Source organism: Cornus florida, unplaced genomic scaffold, assembly GCF_030987335.1.
Source record: "Cornus florida cultivar Cherokee Brave unplaced genomic scaffold, ASM3098733v1 CherokeeBrave_3.0.0_Hap2_Chr06, whole genome shotgun sequence".
Classification (NCBI taxonomy): domain Eukaryota; kingdom Viridiplantae; phylum Streptophyta; class Magnoliopsida; order Cornales; family Cornaceae; genus Cornus; species Cornus florida.
In genome coordinates this window covers 94,802,744-94,824,705 of record NW_026775576.1, presented here as the reverse complement: position 1 = coordinate 94,824,705, position 21,962 = coordinate 94,802,744, and the positions used below count along the sequence as shown (strand labels likewise).

The 21,962-nt window shown below is 33.5% G+C and overlaps 1 pseudogene; it reads right to left on the bottom strand.

Annotated features, from left to right (window-relative positions):
* Nucleotides 1-15,056: 15,056 nt before the first annotated feature.
* On the bottom strand, nt 15,057-19,487 carry LOC132314632 (UDP-glycosyltransferase 86A1-like; annotated as a pseudogene).
* Between the last annotated feature and the right edge of the window lie 2,475 nt (nt 19,488-21,962).

The window sequence follows — 21,962 nt, the reverse complement described above, 5'->3', positions numbered from 1 at the left end:
AAAAACCTACTCATTTGTAAAACCCATTTAAATAAGCCCAGCCCAAAATTAGGCCCAATCTAAAATTCCAAAAAAGAATAATCTGGACTTTACAATTAGGCCCAAGCCCAAGCCCAAATCCTAAACTCAGCTTATTTAAATTTCAATTTGTTTCAACATTTTTTCCATGTGGGACAAACACTTCCCACATTTTGCATACCTATTTAGGCTTATCAAAACACTACACTTTGGAGCTAATTTCTCATTCATCCAGAAACGGATTTCAGAAAGTAAATATACCACGTTCATCTCCTTGCGGAGAGAAACGTGCTTGTCTAGAGATCCGTAAAAAATTAGTAGCGGAATCTATTTCAAATCTCATCCAAAGTTTATGTTTTTAATGCCCCCGTTTCCAACAATCCCCCACATGAATGGAAATTTGCGTAAAATGCAAAAGATGATCATGCAGACACTAGAGAGAGTATAATCGAAAAGTTACTGCATCAGGATAGGTGGCTTTTGGCTTTGAACCTTCCCTAGTGTATTGCTATCGAATTTACTGGCTAACCAGTGAACGCGATGTCTTGAACTGTTCAGCCGTTTGTGTAAACCAAGACAATAACAAACACACAGTAGCTTTCCTCACAAAGTTGGTTCTCATTGTTGTGTTCATTTTGGCCCTGAACAAGTCCTGGTATTCAATGAGTGCTCTAGAAAACTTAGCCTTTATAGTTCTCATAGAAGCGGCCTTACTTCACACTCATATAGGTGACTTCTTATTAAGAGTATCCTACCAAACCCCACTTGAATTTTCAAGGTATAAGAGTCATTAAAAGCGTAGCTTATCCTGATCATCGCTGTAGGCAGCACTGTCTCATCATAGAAATGGGTAGAAGATTTATATCTTCCTAATGCTTCTGGTGAGTCACTCAGAATTTCTGTTGTCCCTTTGAACCTAGATCTTGGGATCTCCAATCAACTAGGTTGGGTTTCCATTAAGGTGACTCGTTAGCTTTCGGCTTTAAACCCCATTCCCCTCGATGAACTGTACAATTGCTCTCTAGTACAACCTTTAATTTTATATGTGGCCACAAGGTTGTGTTTAGAAATATTACACTCTGCAGAGATTTCTCCAGGTGAGAGCAACTGTATACTTTGTGCCCTAAAATTGCTTATTGTTAGCAATATCATTTTCTTTAGTGGCACAAGTGTAGACTTACTTTGAATTTTCCTCTAAGTGAAGTCTATTGACTTCCCTATTTGATTTATTCAAAGTTTCTAACTTTGAGTTATATTAAGAACATAGAACTACACCTTTAATATAAAAGACATATCCACTATTGGATTTGAAGTCTTTAATATCCCATATCCAGATTGCATCACTGTTACACCTCCAATTTAGTTAGATACCTCGATCTATGAAATATTAGATTTAGGGTGTATCTCAACTACCCAATTTATTGTTTTTTTAGTGATCCGATCCTGGATTGAAAATGTGCAATTAAACATAGTTATTAAGTTGCCTTGCAATCTCAACCAATGATATACTTTGGTTAGTATATATATTTGAGATTTACATCTACAAAAGTTAGCTAGGCTTTTGTTATCATAACTAGTATTATCTCAATCTCACTCTATTGAGAATATACTATATTATCAGATGTTAAATCTTTCATATCAAATATACCAATCAGTATATCATTTATATTTTAAGGCATACAATGACTTACGCATCACATTTATGTCATTGTCTCGGTAGTAGCTTTAATCCATTCAAGGACTTATAAGCTTACACACTTGACTTTTCAACTGGAACAAATAACTCAGCACTTCAACTGAAAAAAGAACTCTTCTAGTTGTTCCATAATATTTTCCTCGTAGAAAATAATATGCACGTACTATTGTTATAATAATATAAATGATTTTTGGTTCTATCCTAAAGCTCTTAGTACTTGGAACCCCCCACATTTATAAGTATTTCTGTTAAGATGAGTGACTCGTAACAAATTTCATCTATGGATAATATCTCCCCACAACTTTGGGATAATCCTGAAATTTTATCTCTAATGTATTTATTATGATTTTTCAACTATGAAAGTACCATATATTAAATACTTCACATCATCTACCTTTTCAAGGTTCCATATTCGCTTCTCAACAAGCATATATAATAGTCTCTAGTGCATATGTACTCACTTTATCTTTAGCATATTCTTATAATAATTCACCGACATTACCGTGAATTAATGCTAAAGATATTAATTACAATGGGTTCTAATTAATATTTGCTTTTACTTCTTTTATATTTGTAAATTGAGTTATTCATGTTTAGGTTCATGTTAAGTCAGTCATATTAACATGTTATAACCTTTCATGTGTCACACATCACATAACTCAATCATTTAAGCAAATAATTATCTTATTATTTAAGCTTTGGATACAATCACCACAGAGTGAGCACTCACTTCTTAGCTATCATTACTAGTCAAAAGTGAGTTCTTAATTATCATTATTAGCTTAGATTAAGTACACTCTTCTCATATTTCACTACTAGGTTATGATGAGCACCCACTTTTTAGCTATTACCGCTAGCTTGAAGTTAAGTTTGTTTAGCTATCAATTCTAGTAGTTCATAGTTTTAGTACATACTTATCTAAGTAGTCTACCTTGGTAGTAGAGTAATTTGTTTTAAAGAATATTCTTCAAAAACTACTACTTTATAAGTAGTATTATTCCCTCCTACATGAGCAGATATGATGAATATCTCAAATAGCTTATGGCTAAAATAGCTACTCATCACCCTCGTGTTTTTTACTATCAAGTTGAGAGCTAGAACCAACTAACAGATTTTCCATCTTCCTCTTAGGTTCTGTGCACCTCATTAATCATTTTAGCTTATAGCTAAGCTACCTTGTTTGCAACTCAGTAACATTTTAGCTTTTAGGTAAATTGTATATTAGAGTTAACTAGTTTGATTTAGCTTGTCTCAGTGTACTAGCTTAGTATATCCATAACATTAAACTCTTTAGAGTTATCGAAAAATCTTTTCTTATTTAGCCCATTCACAGCTATACGTGTCTTAGACACTAGTATAGATCTTTCTCCCTTGACTATTGGAAGAATTGACATACTTAGACTAATCAATTTTTGTCTGTTGTATTAAATACACAAACCAGTCATGAACTCATACAAAATTAATAATATCACACATTAAATAAGCTATGTTGTAAAATTAAATTACTACGCACACTAAGTAATTCAACCACATATCTCAATATTATAATTTCAAATTATAAACTTTTGTAAAAATAATATTGAATTTGCATAACAATATAGTTTCATATTATATCACATGATTAATTATATCACATAATTAATTTAAGAAAAAAAAGATTTGTGGCTCATTCTCCAATAAACATACTAGAAAATTAGGACCAAAAGATGTAGACGTTCTAGCCTACAAGAAAATGATATGCACTGATGTTATAACCTATCAAAGGTTTTATGTAACGATCCACTCCATCACATAGTATGATATTGTCCACTTTGGGATCAAGCCCGCACGATTTTATTATTGGATTTTATCTCAAAAAGTCTCGTACCAATTGGAGATAACACCACTACATAAAATCACTTTACCTTTCCCTTACGTAGGTGGTGTGGGATTGTGCACCTGTAACTTGCTCAATGTGATAACATGTCAGTGCCTCTTGCACCCGCCCACGGCACACCCACCCACAAGGTTGCCACATTATAGGTCTCACTTTAACTTTCTTAGGAGAAAGTACAACCTTAGTTAGACACCCCCACATTTTTAAGAATTTATAAGAAGGTCTTCGAATTTTTTATAATTCATATGGTGTCACATTTCTAAGGTTTCATCTTTGCTTCGTGGCAAATACACATAACGGTATCTTATGCAACCAATAATAAAAGTAACGAAGTATCTTTTTTCACCTCTAGTTGATACATGTTTAAGGTAATGTCATATACTTCATAATATCATATTACAAAAGTAAATAATTCAACCAATATTGAATAATTCAATAATCCACTTATATAACATGCTTCAATTTCACATAATATTGAATGCATTAATATTTAACATATTATCATATAATAATGTATATAACATTATTTTATCATATCTCAACTATTAGTATAATATCTACTTGTTTATATCTTAAATAGAAACATATAATAAAATCTACGCAAGGAAGGAATCTGTCTTAAGATTGTTGGTAAAATATAGGCTTAATGTGACTTTTAAGATATAACAACCTTTATACTAATATGTCATGAGATAATTAACAATATGCTAATAAATCATTAATTAAATATGCAACTCTATATTTAATTAAATATACAAAATAAAGCAATAAAATAATAATAATATGCAAGGAATGAACCTGGACCGAGGCTAGTATTGGATACTATGTCCTTAAGACAGATTCGCCCCGCTATGGTGCTAACGGACTCAGTGGCGTCAATCTCCCAAGATACAACGGTCTACATCCACCAGTAGCAGCACTACAAACTCGTGGATACGGCGAACCTCCTCCGTGTAATACTCTCTCTGACTCAAAAATGCATCTATATACTATATAAATGCTGAATTGGGTGTAATCCGAACCAAATGGTTCGGACCAATCTTAATATAGCTCGATGAAATTGAATTAGGATCGAAGTGGCTCGAACCACTTAACCTAAGGTTTGAACCCACTTGGGTTGGGTTCTAGTCTAGAGAGGGAGATAGAAGAAAATGAAAATGAATAATTTGCAAATGATCCAAAGGGGGGTATTTATAGAAACAAAAATGCCTTTTCTGATTGGGTGCGTCTCTTCATCATTGGACACAACCATTACAATAGGTTGCAATGGTTCACATGGTGTCTATTCACCACTAGACACATCCATTCCAATAGGTTGCAATGGTTCACATGGTGTCTGTTCACCAATAGACACATCCATTCCAATAGGTTGCAATGGTTCACATAGTGTCTGTTCACCAATAGACACATCCATTCCAATAGGTTGCAATGTGTCTTTTCGAATGGGTGCAACCATGGGTCATGATGGTTCGAAAAAAGGTGTAACATTTTGAAAAAACTAAAAAGTGGTTTTTTAATTTAAAAGGTGTAACCCTTTAGAAAAACTAAAATATGGTTTTTTTTTTTTAAATTTAAAAGGTGTAACCTTTTAGAAAAACTAAAAAGTAGTTTTTTTAATTCAAAAAACCAACCACCCAAAAAAACCTACTCATTTGTAAAACCCATTTAAATAAGCCCAGCCCAAAATTAGGCCCAATCTAAAATTCCAAAAAAGAATAATCTGGACTTTACAATTAGGCCCAAGCCCAAGCCCAAATCCTAAACTCAGCTTATTTAAATTTCAATTTGTTTCAACATTTTTTCCATGTGGGACAAACACTTCCCACATTTTGCATACCTATTTAGGCTTATCAAAACACTACACTTTGGAGCTAATTTCTCATTCATCCAGAAACGGATTTCAGAAAGTAAATATACCACGTTCATCTCCTTGCGGAGAGAAACGTGCTTGTCTAGAGATCCGTAAAAAATTAGTAGCGGAATCTATTTCAAATCTCATCCAAAGTTTATGTTTTTAATGCCCCCGTTTCCAACAGCTTCATGGCCAAATGAACGGTTGGGGTTAAATGACCTTGAAGAGGGTATGCGAAAACAATGGCATGAGGCTTTTTGTGAGTGTCCACCATTTTTCTCAACGACTGTGTGTGTGAGAGAGAAAGACTCTATATACAGTATTAGCTTTTCGCATAGTACTCTATTTAATATATGGTTACATTTTCTATTTAGATGTTTTAAAAATTAAAAAAATAATACAAAGTTCTAAACTTTGACTACATGATTGCTCATGTTTCCATCAGCTTCTTTAAAAATAAATAAATTCCGGCCAACTATAGCAACATAAATAATAAATAGTCTATCAAAACATAAATAATAAATTAAAATATATCATTCTAGAAGATCATGATATTTTCCTAGACTTTATATGATTATCTTTCAAATGATTGCAAAATAAGGTACTGACCATGTTTGTGCATTGCCACTCTTTAAAACCCACGCGACTCCATGTGCTCCCCATCTAACAACTACTACGTAGAACTCTACAAAGTCCAAATTTCAAACTAGTTCAATAATATCAAGATATTTATTTCATGACCATGTGCTCCTCATCATCTAACTACTACTACTATATTTGGTAAAACTCTACAAAGTCCAAATGTCAAACTAGTTCAATAAAATCAAGATATTTATTTCATGACCATGTGCTCCTCATCATCTAGCAACAACTACTATACTTAGTAAAACTCTACAAAGTCCAAATTTCAAACTAGTTCAATAATGTCAAGATATTTATTTCATGACCTCATTAATCGAAAGAGATAATAAATTAATAATGAGGTAGTTGATATCAAAAAGTTGACTACTCTCATCCCAATAACGAATATATTTTCTCACTTAGAAATTATAATTTAATAATTTAATTCTAATCTTATGTGTATATATATTCATAAAGTACTACACATAAAAACTAAAAACGGTTATTTGATTTAATTTTAATTTTATTAAAACAGTCACAAATGATTTGATTATTCCATCGCAGGGTCTAAATTTTTTCAAATATTTAATTAATTATTTCTCGTTTCAAACGTATAACTTCTAAATCATATTACTGCTCAGCAACAACCAAAAAAAAAAAAAAATACTAATAATAAGAAGTTTAATATATATATATATATATATATATATTGATTGGATCCAGATACTAAACAAAAAAAAAAAAAAGGTTATCCTTGTGTGGGGGAGTACTTCAAGTTTATCTTTTAATTCTTTAGTGTTTGTTTGTAAATTCTTTTGTGTTTGAAAGGTTACTCTCACCAAATTTTCATCGCACATGGAGGTCCAAATTATTTGCTACTTGGCACTAATGTGAAAAGAAAGATTGCCAAACGCTTTCTCCTAATTGGGCCTTAATGACTGCACCTTCACTGCATCATTATCATATGTTAGCCGTTTCCAGGATTTCATCACGCATATCCGAAAGAAAAGAAAAGAAAAGAATAAAAGACAAAAAGAATAAAAAAAAGCTAATGGAAGTAATCTAAAAACTAAAGAGCCCATCTCTTTCATCAAGTTTTATTATTTACAATTTATTACTACTATTTTGAGTTTTCCATATGAATCGGACTAAACTTATAAATTATTCACCAAAAAAATTTTAAAATGATAACTAATTATGTTTTAGGACCCAATACGTTCTCCAAAAGTAGGAATTTTTGGAATTGTTGAGAAAGCTAATTAATAATTTTTTCCAAACTCATAATAGATGTATAATATATTTGTCATATACTCGTATATATTTTTTTGTGTTTAAAATTATAAGTATTCATTTTTATTGTTTTAAAATGTTGGGATTGATTATTCTCAATGGAAGGTAAGTTATTTGAATTATCACTTTTGAGCTGCACTCTTAATTTAAATGATACGTATATTGTGAGATTGATACACATGTTTTAAAGAGAAAAGAAGAAAAGAAAAAAAAACAAAAAAAAAAAATTGAGATTGATAGGATTAAATAGAATCCCATTTACACTTGTATTGTCTTCTTATCTTTGACTAATTCCCGATCACACACGCACACAAAACCAAAAATATAAAAAACAAAAATGAAATGAATGATTGTGGTTGGTAGCTAGTAACAGGAGAAAATTTATATCAAATGTCATGGTCCAAATTATATAACCGTTGACATCATCATTACTTCATAAATACTAGTGACATTATTATATTCATATCAAATTACATCATAAATACGTCATAAAAAATTTGGACTCCAATTTTATTCATATCAAATTTATTAATTATTAGAAGCAAAACTTGAATAACGGCATAAAAAATTTGGACTCCAGTTTTATTCATATCAAATTTATTAATTATTAGAAGCAAAACTTGAATAACGTAACTCGAAAAAAATTAGAAAAGTTACATTGTGATTAGGAAAAATTCACTTAAAAATTTGAACTTCTAATAAAACTCAAAACCTTTATTCATACCAATATTAATCTAAGAGTCGAGATATGATTAATGTATATATACTTACCCAAAAAATTATTTGTATGTTAATTGACTTTAAAATAGAACACCAACACCCCCAAACAATTCATAGCTTCTTATCATCAAAAACTTTTAAACCATAAATTTGGATTCATTCACTCAATAATGAAAATGAGAGGCCAAACATTATTCAGGGAATTTATGATGGAAACCAGAATAATTTTGTAATAAAGACTAACAACTAAAAGACATTTAGGAATTGGAGAATTTTCTTTTTTTTGATAAATCAATTCATTAAAAAGGAAAAGAGAAACTATACAAAGAAGGGCAAAAGCCCACGACCCAAAGGCTACAACCTGGAGAGCTACAAACAGCCCAACCCAGGGACAAAAGAAAAACGTTGCAATAGCAACATGGAACAACCACAACCAGAAGCAAAGGCAACACAGGGCAAACCCTCAAAGATCACCATGAAACACCGAGGAAGGCAAACTCCACGTAGCAGCAATAGACCTCGCAGACCTCGAATCCTTCGACTTGTAAGACATAAGACGATTCCTCACACTATTGTAAATCGACCAGTTTAGTGACTGCAGCAATGGAAGCCATTTGGTTCAAGGCATGCCATGTAATACACCCATATTTTTAAAAAGGATTTATTAATTAAATTAATTTATATTATATTATTATTATTATTATTTTTAAATGATTTGTTTTATTTAATTAGGTGCTTGATAGTTGTGATTTGTTTTATTTAATTAAGTGCGTAGGTAAATTGTATTGTTTTAATTAAATTATATTTTGTAATTTTATTTGTTAAATTTATATGGTGTTTGATTTGTGGAATGCTAGTTAGTGAATTGCTTATTTGATTTGCGTGATTTTATGTTGGTGTAACTTTATTGTTAATTATTGGTAGCTATTAAATTTAAATTTCATTATTTTAGATATTTAAGTTATTTGGATTGGGATTAAAGGAAGTTGGACCAACGGATGTGGTATTGGGCTTGAAGGAAGCCTGGTGGGGTTAATTGGTAAGGCCCGTGGTTGTGGGGATATTTAATAATTATCTTTGCATAATTATACCTATATAATTACATGTGTATATTAATTCATTATTAAATCATGTGTAGGGGTATATATGTCAATATAATTATATATTGATATATGTAGGTATATATAATTTATTTAACTAATGGTTATATATGGAAGGTAATATATATATATTTATATTAAAATATATGTATGTATATATATTATTTAAAAGATAAATATTATTTATTTTATATGATAATCCTAATGGGAAAATGATTTAGGTTTTTGGATGTGTATAAATAGACACATAAGACTTTAGGGTTAGGAGTTTTTCCACGTTAGAAAAATACGAGAATTAGAGAGAGAAGAAGAAGGGCTAACGAGGAGGAGGCCGGATCAAAGAACGTAAGAGGAGACCGGATCTGGAAAAGAAAAGGCGAGTTCTTCTCTACTTCTCCTCTTAGAACTCATAAACTTATCACCTTGATTATCGAAATAATAATTGTATTGCATTGAATTAAATTATTAATCGGATTAGATGAGCATGTTTATTTTTTTAAAATTTTTTTTTTTATAGATTTAAACATGTGAATATATGTATGAATTGTTCGGATAGTTTAAATATTGTATGTGAGGGAAGCTTAATTAAATTTTATTTTTGAAATTTTTTTATAGTTTGTTTTAACTTTATGTAGCGTGATTAATTAAATTAAATGGACCAAAATATAATTACATATATTTAGTTATGGCCAAAATTAATAAATTAAGCTTGTGGATTTTTCCTAGAATTTTCTGGACTGATTTGATATTTTTTAGGAAAAATTCGGATATTTAGAATTATATATATATAATTATATATGTGCAAATTAATTATATATATATATACTGTATATGTTTACGCACTGGTGGTAGTTTAGAAGGGCGATATTCCAGTGTGGTACGGCCTATGCTAAAAGTATGTGCATGTGAATCTGGGGCATTGAATTTTGAAATACATAATAGATTGATTCAGTGCATTAGGGTGTATAATATGTTGATGGCTACGCTGATCTAGACCGTTGGATGAGGTGGATGATGGTGGATTGATTCGCTGCAGCGCACCAGCAGGGACGCGGTACAACTAACCAATAGGAGCACGCTGCGTCAGCAAGAGGAATAGCCAGCGTGCGTGGCAGCGCGTGGCCGCACGTGCGCGCGCGTGGCAGCGCGTGTGAGCGTGTGCTCACTCTCCAGCGCGTGTGAGGGCGTGTGTGAGCGCGTGCGTGCGTGGAAAGATGTGTGGAAGCGCGTGCAAGGTGCTTCGGAGAGTGTAGAGGCGCGTAGTAAGGTATTTGGTGTCTCGAAAAGGTCCGGTAAAGTCCGGAGAGGTTCTAGAATAAGTCTTGAGGTGTTCTAGTTTTTCTAAAGGCTGTAGAGTGTTACTAAGATATGTGGTAGCCTTTAGCTTGTGTAACAGAATAAATTAATGATTATTATAGAAGGAAATGAATATATATATATATATATATATATATATATATATATTTATTTAGTTATTTATTTATAATTGTACATGAGTATATGGTTTATTTAACTTGCAATTAGGATGGAAGGAAGTAGTTATATATATATATACATCTATTTATAATCGTACATGAGTATATGGTTTATTTAACTTGCGATTAGGATGGAAGGAAGTAGTTATATATATATACATCTGTATATGTATATATAGTATGGAAGATATTACATACGTATATATTACATAATATATGTGTATATGGATATCATTTAAGATAATTATTATTATAAGTCTTATTTGGTATATCTGAATATGTTGGTTATTAATTATTGACATGCTTATTATATGCATGAGATATGTATGTGTGATTTAGCTTATTAGTTAAGTTTAAGGTTGGTACATGGTTGAATTGTAGGCATGGATGAGTTGCCAAAGGCTTAAATATATTGCCTTAATTATTCGTATAGATAAAATACATACGTGGAAAGCATGGATGAATTGCTAATTAAAAGTATAAATATATATACTTGAGGAGGCATGGTTGAGTTGCCAATATATAGATAAATATATTCATAATAGCATGGTTGAATTGCTATAGCATAATTAAATTGCTATGTATGTTAGATGATTAAACTCATCTATGTGTACGGCAGGTATGAGTTAGATTTAAGTTAGATATTCTTAAATTAGAATAATCTAGTGGTTACATATTAGTGTATTACTTGGTATATATTAATAAAATATTGTTGGTGGAGACATGAATGATTTGTGAAAGTTTAAATTTCTGAACATGTAATTTAAACAATCAAAAGTATCACTAGGTTTTAGTGGATTATTCATTTAAATGTAATTTATAGCTAAAATGTTAAATTACTGGTTAGGTTGGAATTAAGGTGAGTGGAGTTTATTTTATAGGAAAATTATAAATGATGGTTTTGGTCTAGGTCTGATTATTAATTAATCGTTGGTAAATGGATTTAACAATTTAATTACACCTATTAATAGATAGGATTATTGTATTGTATAAAAGTATTTATATATATTTATAGCATGGTATATTAAAGTTTAAACTTTATTAGGGTTTGTTTTGATATAGATGATTTGTTTATTGGCTTTCAGAGATTTGGTAGAGGGAACTTGTTCGTAGGGTTTAACCCGCGATTTATTTTTCAGGTTGTTAGAAGGTCAAGTCTCAAGGTTGAGGATCCGCAGCTGGAGGACTTATCCATTCTTTCTGTTTATTTAAAAGTAGGATATTATTATTGTTTCAGTTGAGATTAGTATTTATTTGGTTAGAATTCTACATAGTAACTTTTGGTTAAGGGGTTCTTGAGTTACGGGATTCCCGAATTGTAACCATTCGGAAGTTATTAATGGATTTACTATTAATTAGATTTCTTCAGCGTTTTATTTTATTCTTTATTTCATTTTGTAATCTGTGCTTGTTTAAATACTTTAATTGTTTTGATATTCCCTAATTTTGTGCGCGGACTTGATCAACCCGTGTTCCGAAATTAGGGGGTATCACATGCCACATATTCCTCTCATTCCAGATGATTGAAGTTGTAAGGCATAATTTGAAAACATACACCTTTGGAGCCTTGGTACCATCCGTCCACATTGACACAATCCAATTAGTGATCTCAAATAAGTTATTGTCTCCAACATAGATACCACAGAGGTGTTGGAAAAACATCCAAATCTCATAAACGAACTTGCATTTGAAGAAAAGAAGATGAAGAGTCTTAGCTGCAGCAAGACACAACGAGCAATAATTGGGGGTAATTTTTTTTGCAAGAGCAGGAATGTCCCTTGTCTTGAGCTTATGACTAAGAGTGACCCATGTAATGAAAGAAAATCGCGGAATATGTTTTAAGAATCAGACAACTGAGTGCTATAGGACAGCCGGAGATGGAGAAATGAGAGCTCTATAGGTAGTAACAGAATGAAAGTTACCTGTAGAGGAGAGGGTCCAAACAACAGAGTCTTAAGATCCAACACTCAGGTCAGGAAGGTGCTCAGAGGTCCCAATGGAAGGAACTAACTCTCTAAAAAGCCGAGGAAGTCTCAATTGCTCATGCCTAATCAATCTTTGGACTTTCGCCCAATCTTCCCATTGAAAGCAAGCAATGAGGTTGTGGTCAATTCTGGTGTCAAAATGACCTAATGGGAGCCAGTAGTCATGCCACAGAGAAATATCCTTCCCATTCCCTACCAAATGCTTAATAAAAGGTCTAGCAAGCCCTCTAAGATGGAGGAATTCCAATTTAGTGTGACCTAAGTATTGTTACCAAGCTTCTAATTTAAAGAATTTGATTCCCTGTTCTTAAATACAGAATAAGCTTGGCCAGAGATTGATTGATCCTCATTGTAGTTGTGATGATGCAGCAAGATCAGTTTTTTTTGTGAATTTTGACTTCAAGATCTTTCATAAAAAATTTCTCTAAGGATCCATGTGACGACCCTGGTTTTTAAGCCAGCGTGTCCTGTGATGAACTGTAAGGATGATCCGATAACGGATCCGAATGCGGAAGCGAAAACAGAAAACAAGACTCTAAGAAGTCAAAGTGACCTTCCATGAGGTCGTGGAACTCAACAAGAACTGATGCGGAAGCAAAAGATCGAAAATATGACAAATAAGCCCCCAGGGGCAAAATAGTCATTTTTGAAAATTGTAGATTCGGGTGCCACCGAGCACACCGCTGGAAGGACAACGAAAAACTAATCAAGATGGATTCAAAAATCGCATGATTCGGAGTCCGGACGAAAGAGAAACGGCATGACGAAGAAAAACGAGCACTTAAGGCAAAAAGGGTAAATTGGTAATTATTCAGGAAGAACCGGGTGCAACCGAGCACACCGTTGGAAAGACAGTGAAAAATTAGTCAAGTTGAAAAAAAAAATTCACTTGAATCGGAGTCCGGACGAAGGAGATAAGCCCAAAAGAAGATTTGACGTCGCGGCGGCCTGACGAGGGGCCATGGCGCCCATGCGTGAGCCCACCGGCGTGCATGCCGGCGCCCAAAGACATGGCTGGTGGTAGCCCTTGGCTGCTGTTACATTTTTTTTTTGATCTGCCCAGAACTGAGGTTTGAAACGGAGGTCAAGACGAGTTTTTCTAGAAAAACACGAAGAAGAAACCCCCCCTAAAATTGAGTTTTTTACCCGACAACGCAGACGGAATCGAAAAAAACTCACTGTGAAATCCCGAAAATGCCCCTAGATTAGAACTGAATAAGAGGGTCATAAAGCTGCTAAATGAAAACTGGAAGCTGAAACTTCACGAGGGATTTTCGGTACCAAGACGACATTTTCTGGAAAAACCTGAAGAAGAAACCCCCCCTAAAATCATGTTTTCTATTCAACCATGTCAAAAGAAGAAAATAAAACTGATGTGAAAGGTCCATAATGCCCCTAGATCAGAATATGCAAAAAAAATGCGAAATGAATCCACAAGAGGCTCAAAACACAAACGATAAGGTTTTGCCCGGAAACGACCATGCACGCAAACGTAACTTACCCCAACAAAATTACAATGGTCCATGGCTTAAAAATATAGCCGATACAAAATCCGACCCCCCAACGGGCAAAAAGGCAAAAATGGACTTGGAATGGAAAACATGGAATCCAAAAATGCAAAACCGGATCAAATGACCGTTTGGCCCTTGGCCACACTTCATACAAGATTAATAAGACCTTATAAAAGAATGAAAATGGAATTCCCACACCCGATGCAACCGTGGTGAAGCAATGACTTGCAATTTTTCAAGTTTTTCATAACATTTCATGAAGTTAAAAAGTTGCATAGATTAGAATATACATGTCATTGGCCTCCGGCCTCATCTCATACATATCAAATACATTGAAAGGAGTGCACTTATGTACACATTACATACATGGAATCAAATATACATATTTTGACATATAAATCTACAAAATGACATTTCATGCTAACATTTGCATGAAATGGAAACTTGAAAGTTACATGACATCTAAGGAATGCTAGGCGTCACGAACCAAGTCTTCGTACTTGAAATATGCCCCAGTATCGTAGGGGTGAGTAACATAAAGCTACTCGTAGGAGATGAGCATGCATCGACCTAGCATTTTACAAATTTATCACCTTAAGGTGAAACATATTAAAGGGGCTCATGCCACCTAACGTCTATGTCCAAGTGAGACTCGGGGAGCATCCTAAGCTACCTTAGAGTCTAAGCAACAAGAATCATGAGATACATACGTTATCGGATCATCCTTACGGTTCATCACATGACATGCTGGCCTAAAAACCAGGGTCGTCACAATCCATCAGTTGCAATTGCATTTTCCAATATTCTTTTAACCTTCCTAACCTTGCTCCTCAATCCATCAGCTGATTTTTCACCCATCACACGGTTGATCTTTTCCGCAACTTTGATTGATTTCTCATCACATAGATTGATTCATATCTTCCAATCATCAACCACTAATTTTCGATTAGTGGTTTGATCAGCAAAGAATGGAAAACAAAGCAACGGAAGAGAACACCATATACCCTCCAACATTGAATTCCAATCACAATGAGTTAAAAACCCTCCCACCGATGGATACGAGATCACAACAATCTGAGTGCACCACTTTACGATCAACCCTCTATCTTTGATACCATCTTCAAATCCAATAGGTAGAGAATAGGCCTCTCCAGAACTTACAATGTCTCGCCGAAACACCCAAATAAAACTCACTCTGCTGAGCCAAAGCCCATGGGCTATCTCCATTAAGTCATCTTGACTAACATAGGCCAAGCTGCCAAAAGAGACGTACAAAACCGACCCAGTAGGCTTAATGTTGAGCCATTGGGTGCAGTCTGACTCGGACTAGAGGCTCGTGGCGACAATGCTCTTGCTGAAGCCAGAAGGAAAAATGGGCCTAATTGCGAAAGTGGGCTGCTTTTGATGTAGGGCTGAGATTGTTTTAGATTGCAGCTCATGCCCGGTGTTAATGAGGATAAAATCTGCTATCTTGACTTTATCAAAGGCCTTGTAGATGGTCTGGTGCAGCACTGTTGATATATCAGAATCGTGAAGATATGACATCAGGTCCATTGGCTCAATAGCTTAAACCCCAGGAATATAATCTATGGTGTCCTTGCGATTACCTAATAAATAACATGAGTTTTGCAACCCCAAACGGGCTTTAAGTATTTTTTTATTTTTTATTTATTTATTATTATTTTTTTGTGTCTTAAAATGTTGGGATTGATTATCCCAAGGGCATAGCGGCGTTGGTAGAGATATGGGAGGTAAGTCCTTGAGGTTTCACTTTCGAACCGTACTTGTGACTTGAATGGTGTGTGTTATGTGATCAATACACGTGCTCTAAATGAAATGTGTGTATGTGTGTGTGTGTGTGTGTGTGTGTTGGGAATGATTGGATATAATAGAATCCCATTTACACGTGTACTGTCTTCTTTATCTTTGACTAATTCCCATTCACACACGCACACAAAACAAAAATAATAATAATGATAAATGAAATGAATGATTGTGTTTGCCTGTTTGGTAACTGGTAACAGGAGAAAATCTATATCAAATGTCATGATCCAAATTATATAAACGTTGATATCATTGTTACTTCATAAATATTAATGACATTATTATATTCATATCAAATTACGTCATAAGTCATAAATACTTCATAATAAATTTGGAAGTAAATTTATTCATATCAAATTTATTGATTATTAAAAGCAAAACTTGAATACCATAACTTGAAAAAAAAAAATAGGAAAGATTAGGAAAGATACAGTTAAAAAATTGAACTTCTAATAAAATTCAAAACCCTTATTTATACAAATATTAATCTAAGAGTCGAGATATGATTAATGTACTCACATAAAAACAATAGTAATATATATATATATATATATATATATATATATATATATACTTACCCAAAATAATTATTTGTATGTTAAATTACTTTAAAATTGAAAACCAACACCCCCTAACAATTCCTAACTGTAGCCTCTTATCATCAAAAACTTTTAAATTAAACATAAATTTGGATAGTCTCACTAACATGATAATGAAAATGAGAGGCCAAACATTATTCATGGAAATTTATGATGAAAACCAGAATAATTTTGTGATAAAGATTAACAACTTAAAGAGCTTTAGGAATACGAGAAATTCCAATTTAGTGTAATCTAAGTATGTTATTACCAAGCTTCTAATTTAAAGAAATTGATTCCATGTTGTTGAATACAGCATAAGCTTGGGCAGATATTGATTGATCCTCATGATAGTTGTGATGATGAAACAAGACTACGTCTTTTGTGAATTCTGACTTCAAGATCTTTGATAAACTGATTAAAATTTTTCTCTCATGATCCATTGGCTGCAATTACATTTTCCAATATTCTTTTAACCTTTCTGACCTCGCTCCTCAATCCATCAGCTAATTTTTCACTCATCATACAGTTGATCTTTTCCACAACTTCTTTCTTAGTGATTGATTTCTCATCATATAGATTGATTCCTATCTTCCAATCATCAACCACAAGTTTTCAATTAGGGATTTGATCAGAGAAGCAAGGGAAACAAAGCAAAGGAAGAGAACACCATATACCCTCCAGTACAGAATTCCAACCACAATGAGTTAAAAACCCTCCCACCGATGTATGCGAGATCACAACAATTTGAGTGCACCATGTCACGATCAACCCTCTATCTTTAATACCATCTTTAAATCCAACGGGTAGAGAATAGGCCTCTCCAGAATCTACAATGTCCTGCCGAAGCACCCAAATAAAACTCACTCCACTAAGCCAAAGCCCACGGGCTATTTCCATTAAGTCATCTTGATTAACATGGGCCAAGCTGCCAAAAGAGACAAACAAAACTGACCTAGTGGGCTTAGTGTTGAGCCATTGGGTGCAGTCCGACTCGAACCAGAGGCTCGTGGCGACAATGCTCTTCGTGAAGTCAGAAGGGAAAATGGGCCCAATTGCGAAAGTGGGCTACTTTTGATGTAGGGCTAAGATTGTTTTTGATTCCAGCTCATGCACGGTGTTAATGAGGATAAAATCTACTGTCTTGACTTCATCAAAGGCCTTGTAGATGGTCTGGTGCAGCACCGTTGACGAATCGGAATCGTGAAGATATGACATTAGGTCCGTTGGCTTAATAGCTTTAACCCCAGGAATATAATCTATGGTGTCCTAGCGATTACCTAATAAATAACGTGAGTTTTGGAACCCCAAGCGGGCTCTAAGTAATTATTTTTTTTTTGGGATACATTTTGGAGTGTAAAGTGTTTTTCTTATGCAGTTATTTTCTTTTTCTTTAAGGAAAAAAAAAAGTGGTACAAATGTCTAAAAATGCAGAGCTAATATAGTTTTCATGAATATTTGGTCATCAATTTCTAAGAAAAACAATAATGATTTTGGTCTGAGTAGAATTTTTAGTTAAAACTCAGATTTTGGAGCTTTTTGCAAATAACAAAAATAATGATAGAAAGACTATTTATAAAAATGAATATTTAATGAAAACTTTAGTAAGTTACCAAACACAATTTGATCTTATTAAAAATATCACTCTTTTCTCTACGTAAAAAAATAATTATTATAAATAAATGAAAAAAAATACTTCGTACAAATTAAAAGCAACACACAACATGCACTTCCTCTTAACTCTCTAAGAATTTATATTATTTTCTAAATATTTACTCTTTTTGTGCGTGTGTGAAAGGTGAGTTTTATACTCCAAGAACAAAAGCTAGATGTCATACAAATATTTACTCTTTATTAATCACCTGTTAAATTTATATATATATATATATATATATATATATATATATATATATATATATATATCCTCTCTTTAATATTCTAAAAAATTGAGAAATAGAGATAGATCGAACACCGGGGAAAGAAACGTTTGTTGGTGGATGGTGTAAATTTTGGTGTTTGTGTGTGTGAGAGAGAGAGTGAGAGGATACTCACAGTTAGAAGCAAAATGACCATTTCTCTTGAGAAGGTCCAAGTGATAGTAGAGAGTGAATACCAAAGCAATTTCAGTCCAAAAGGAAACATTGACCAAGTTATACTTTTTCGCAATCGTCGGACTCCACACATTGAACGTGTCGCCGACCAAGCAAGACACCGGTGGCGCCGCCGTCTGGACTATCTCTCCGATGAGTTCATCCACATGGCTCCCTATGACATGGAGCTGAGCCTCCTGGAACTCAACCAAGTTGTGGAACCGATCGAACTCCACCAGAAGACTGTCGCTCACGGTTGCGTAACGTATGTCCAGACTAGATTCACGTGCTTCGGCGAATATGTCATCTCCCGCGCCATGTGGATGGCTGCTGGATATCTGGTGGTCGCAGGGACGGAGCCAATGAAGGCCTAGGGGGCACGTACCCCCTGAATTGGCCAGCAACCTATAATATATGCGGTAATTTTTAAAAAAATTCCATATATATGACAAAATTTATATAGTGCCCTCCTCAAATTTGTAATTCTTAAAATTATATTCTTATTTTCTCTTTTACCCTTCACATTCCTTAAATTTTCTTAATAGAAAAAGTCAAATTTTTCTTCATCAATTGAAACTTTTTAACTATTTCCTATTAAAGTTTTTTCATTTTTATTTTCCTTTTATATTTTAATAATTTTCTTCTTCTTTGTCTTTTTAAATTTTATAATTGTTATATATATATATGTACTCCGTACCCCAACTTGAAATTCTGGCTCCGTCACTGGGTCGATTGATTGGGTGTTGATGAAGGTGATGGTGAAGCCCTCTGATGCAAGCTTCATGGCCAAATGGATGACTGGGATTAGATGCGAAAACAATCGCATGAGGCTTTTGGTGAGTGTCCGCCATTTTTCTCACTAAGTGTGTGTGGTGTGTGTGTGTGAGAGAGAGTTTGAGAGACACTAGACTATCCTATCCGTATTAGCTTAATATATATAGTAAACATTTGTCCTAAAATAACAAATGAATTATTATTTAGATGTTTTAATATTATATTAGAGTGAATATATAATTAAATTACTCGAGGGCATAAAGATCTAACTAATTAATTAAGACTAGAATTATACTTCAAAATTATGTGAGTTAGAAAGGTATTAGATCATTTTATGCTATTTTTAAACATGATTGCTCATGTTAATTTTATTTCCTTGAACATATAAATTCTAACTGTAAAAACGTAAATAATACATTATATATATCATTCTAAAATAGAATTAAAAATCATTGTACATTTTCCGGACATCGCCCCTTCACATCTTGTCCTTCAACTTATCCAACTATAAAGCAAGCAAGGGACCACTCTACAGTCTCTACAAACTCCAAATTTTAAACTACTTTAATAATGCAAAGATATTTATTCATCACTCGTACTGTATCAAAAAGTTGAATACTCTCATCCAAAAAGGGTTATATTTCACTTATAATTCAAAAAAAAAAGAAGGTATTTTGTAATAAAATATATTCCTCTCAATTGACTGCTGCGCGTGTTGAGGGGCCAGTGCGCGTGGCACAGGTTTGTAACTTGGGGTGGGTCCCTAAGGGGCCCTGCCCAGGGGAGTTCCTGTTTTCAAAAAAAAAATAATAATATAATATTTTAGAAAGTATAATGTACAAAATATAATTTAAGGGGATTATTTACAAATTTAAACATAGTTCAAGGGAGTTTTTTTTTTACTTTACTCTACAATAATTTTATTCCAAATTTACTGTGTATATATATTTGATTGTTCCTATATATAAATACTAACAAAATCGGTTGTATTTTGTACAGTTTGATTATATCGTTGCAAAATCTAATTGTCTAAAGTTATATTTACGTTTAAAAAGATCGTTTTTTTTATTTCAAATATGTGACTTCTAGATTAAAATGCAGTAATTTTTCCGTTAGGCAAAGATTTGTCCTCATTCTTAAAAAATAGTATTGATTGAAAAATGGATTGATGAGCTATTGAAGAAAAAAAATAGGTCAAAGAATAATAAGAAGTTTAATACTTGAATATATATATATATATATATATATATATATATATATATATATATCACGCTACAGGAGATGGTCATTGAGGAGGTTTTTCTTTTCACCTGGAATATCCTTTGTTGAAGGCCCTTACTTGTTGATTGGGATGGGAGGACGAATAGAATAATACCCGAAACTGCCCTTATTGCCACTCCACTCGCTCAAACTGGATCTCCAGCGTCTTTGCTTGATTCATCTTCACTCGCTGCTTTTGCTTTTCAGTTGGACAACGAAGAATCCCTCCAGTTGAATAATCAGACTCTCCCCTGATGGAGTCAATACCCTTATTTATACCATAATTGACCATTTTATAAGTACTCCAAGTAACATCACCTCCAAAATACATGACCAAATAACAAATCTCTCTTGGCCAACCATGAGTGATTTCAGATGGTATAAAGATGTATTCTTTTCTAGAGTTATGATGAGAGATGATAGTAACAAACTATTCTGGAAAGAAAAATTCATTAATGGGTTACCTAACCTCTTTGCTCATAAGATTAGAGATACCCTTAGTAAAGCCACAGGTAACATTGATTATGATAATCTCACATATGATTGATTGTTTTGTTTAAATCATTCTGTTTATTGATTCTCATATTGTTGTACTCTTACTCCTTCCTGTAAGCCTAGATCCAAACAATAAGACCCGAGCCAAACAGTAAGACCCAAAAGAGGCCTGAGCGGGACGGCATGAGCGGATGAGCGCATGGATAGGAATTAGATACCACTTTGAAAGAATCATGAAAATAGTATGTTTTACCTAGTCAATCATCCAGAGATAGTTTGAGATAAGTAACCATGAATAGGTTATTCAGGTCTTCCTCTTCAATAAGTTCTAGATCCAGAACTAGTCTACCTCCCCCAGTTCCAAACATAGTCAATGAAGAAGAATACCAAGTTGAAGATATTAGTTTAGATTTTAGTGATTGGAGTATTCCTCGTATTCCAACCAGAGAAATCTACAAAACTAGTTTCTTTAAGTCAACCTTTCTTAGTGACTACACAGTTAAAACAGTAGAACAAATCTACTCCTTATCCAAAAAACATGAAAAATGCCAGTTACTCACTAGTAAAGCAATCAAGAAACATAAGGACCGTGGATCCAATTTCATCCACATAGGATTAGTCCAAGTGGCCATTAATCCATTTGGTGGTGCTGGTCTCAATGCCTCAGTACTCTTAGCTCTTCGTGATGCTAGATTCCTAGATTATGATGATAGTCTCCTAGGAATAGTCGAAACTAGTCTTTGTAATGGTCCAGTTCATTTTAATTGTTACCCAGATCTCACCCTCGGCCCAACTGA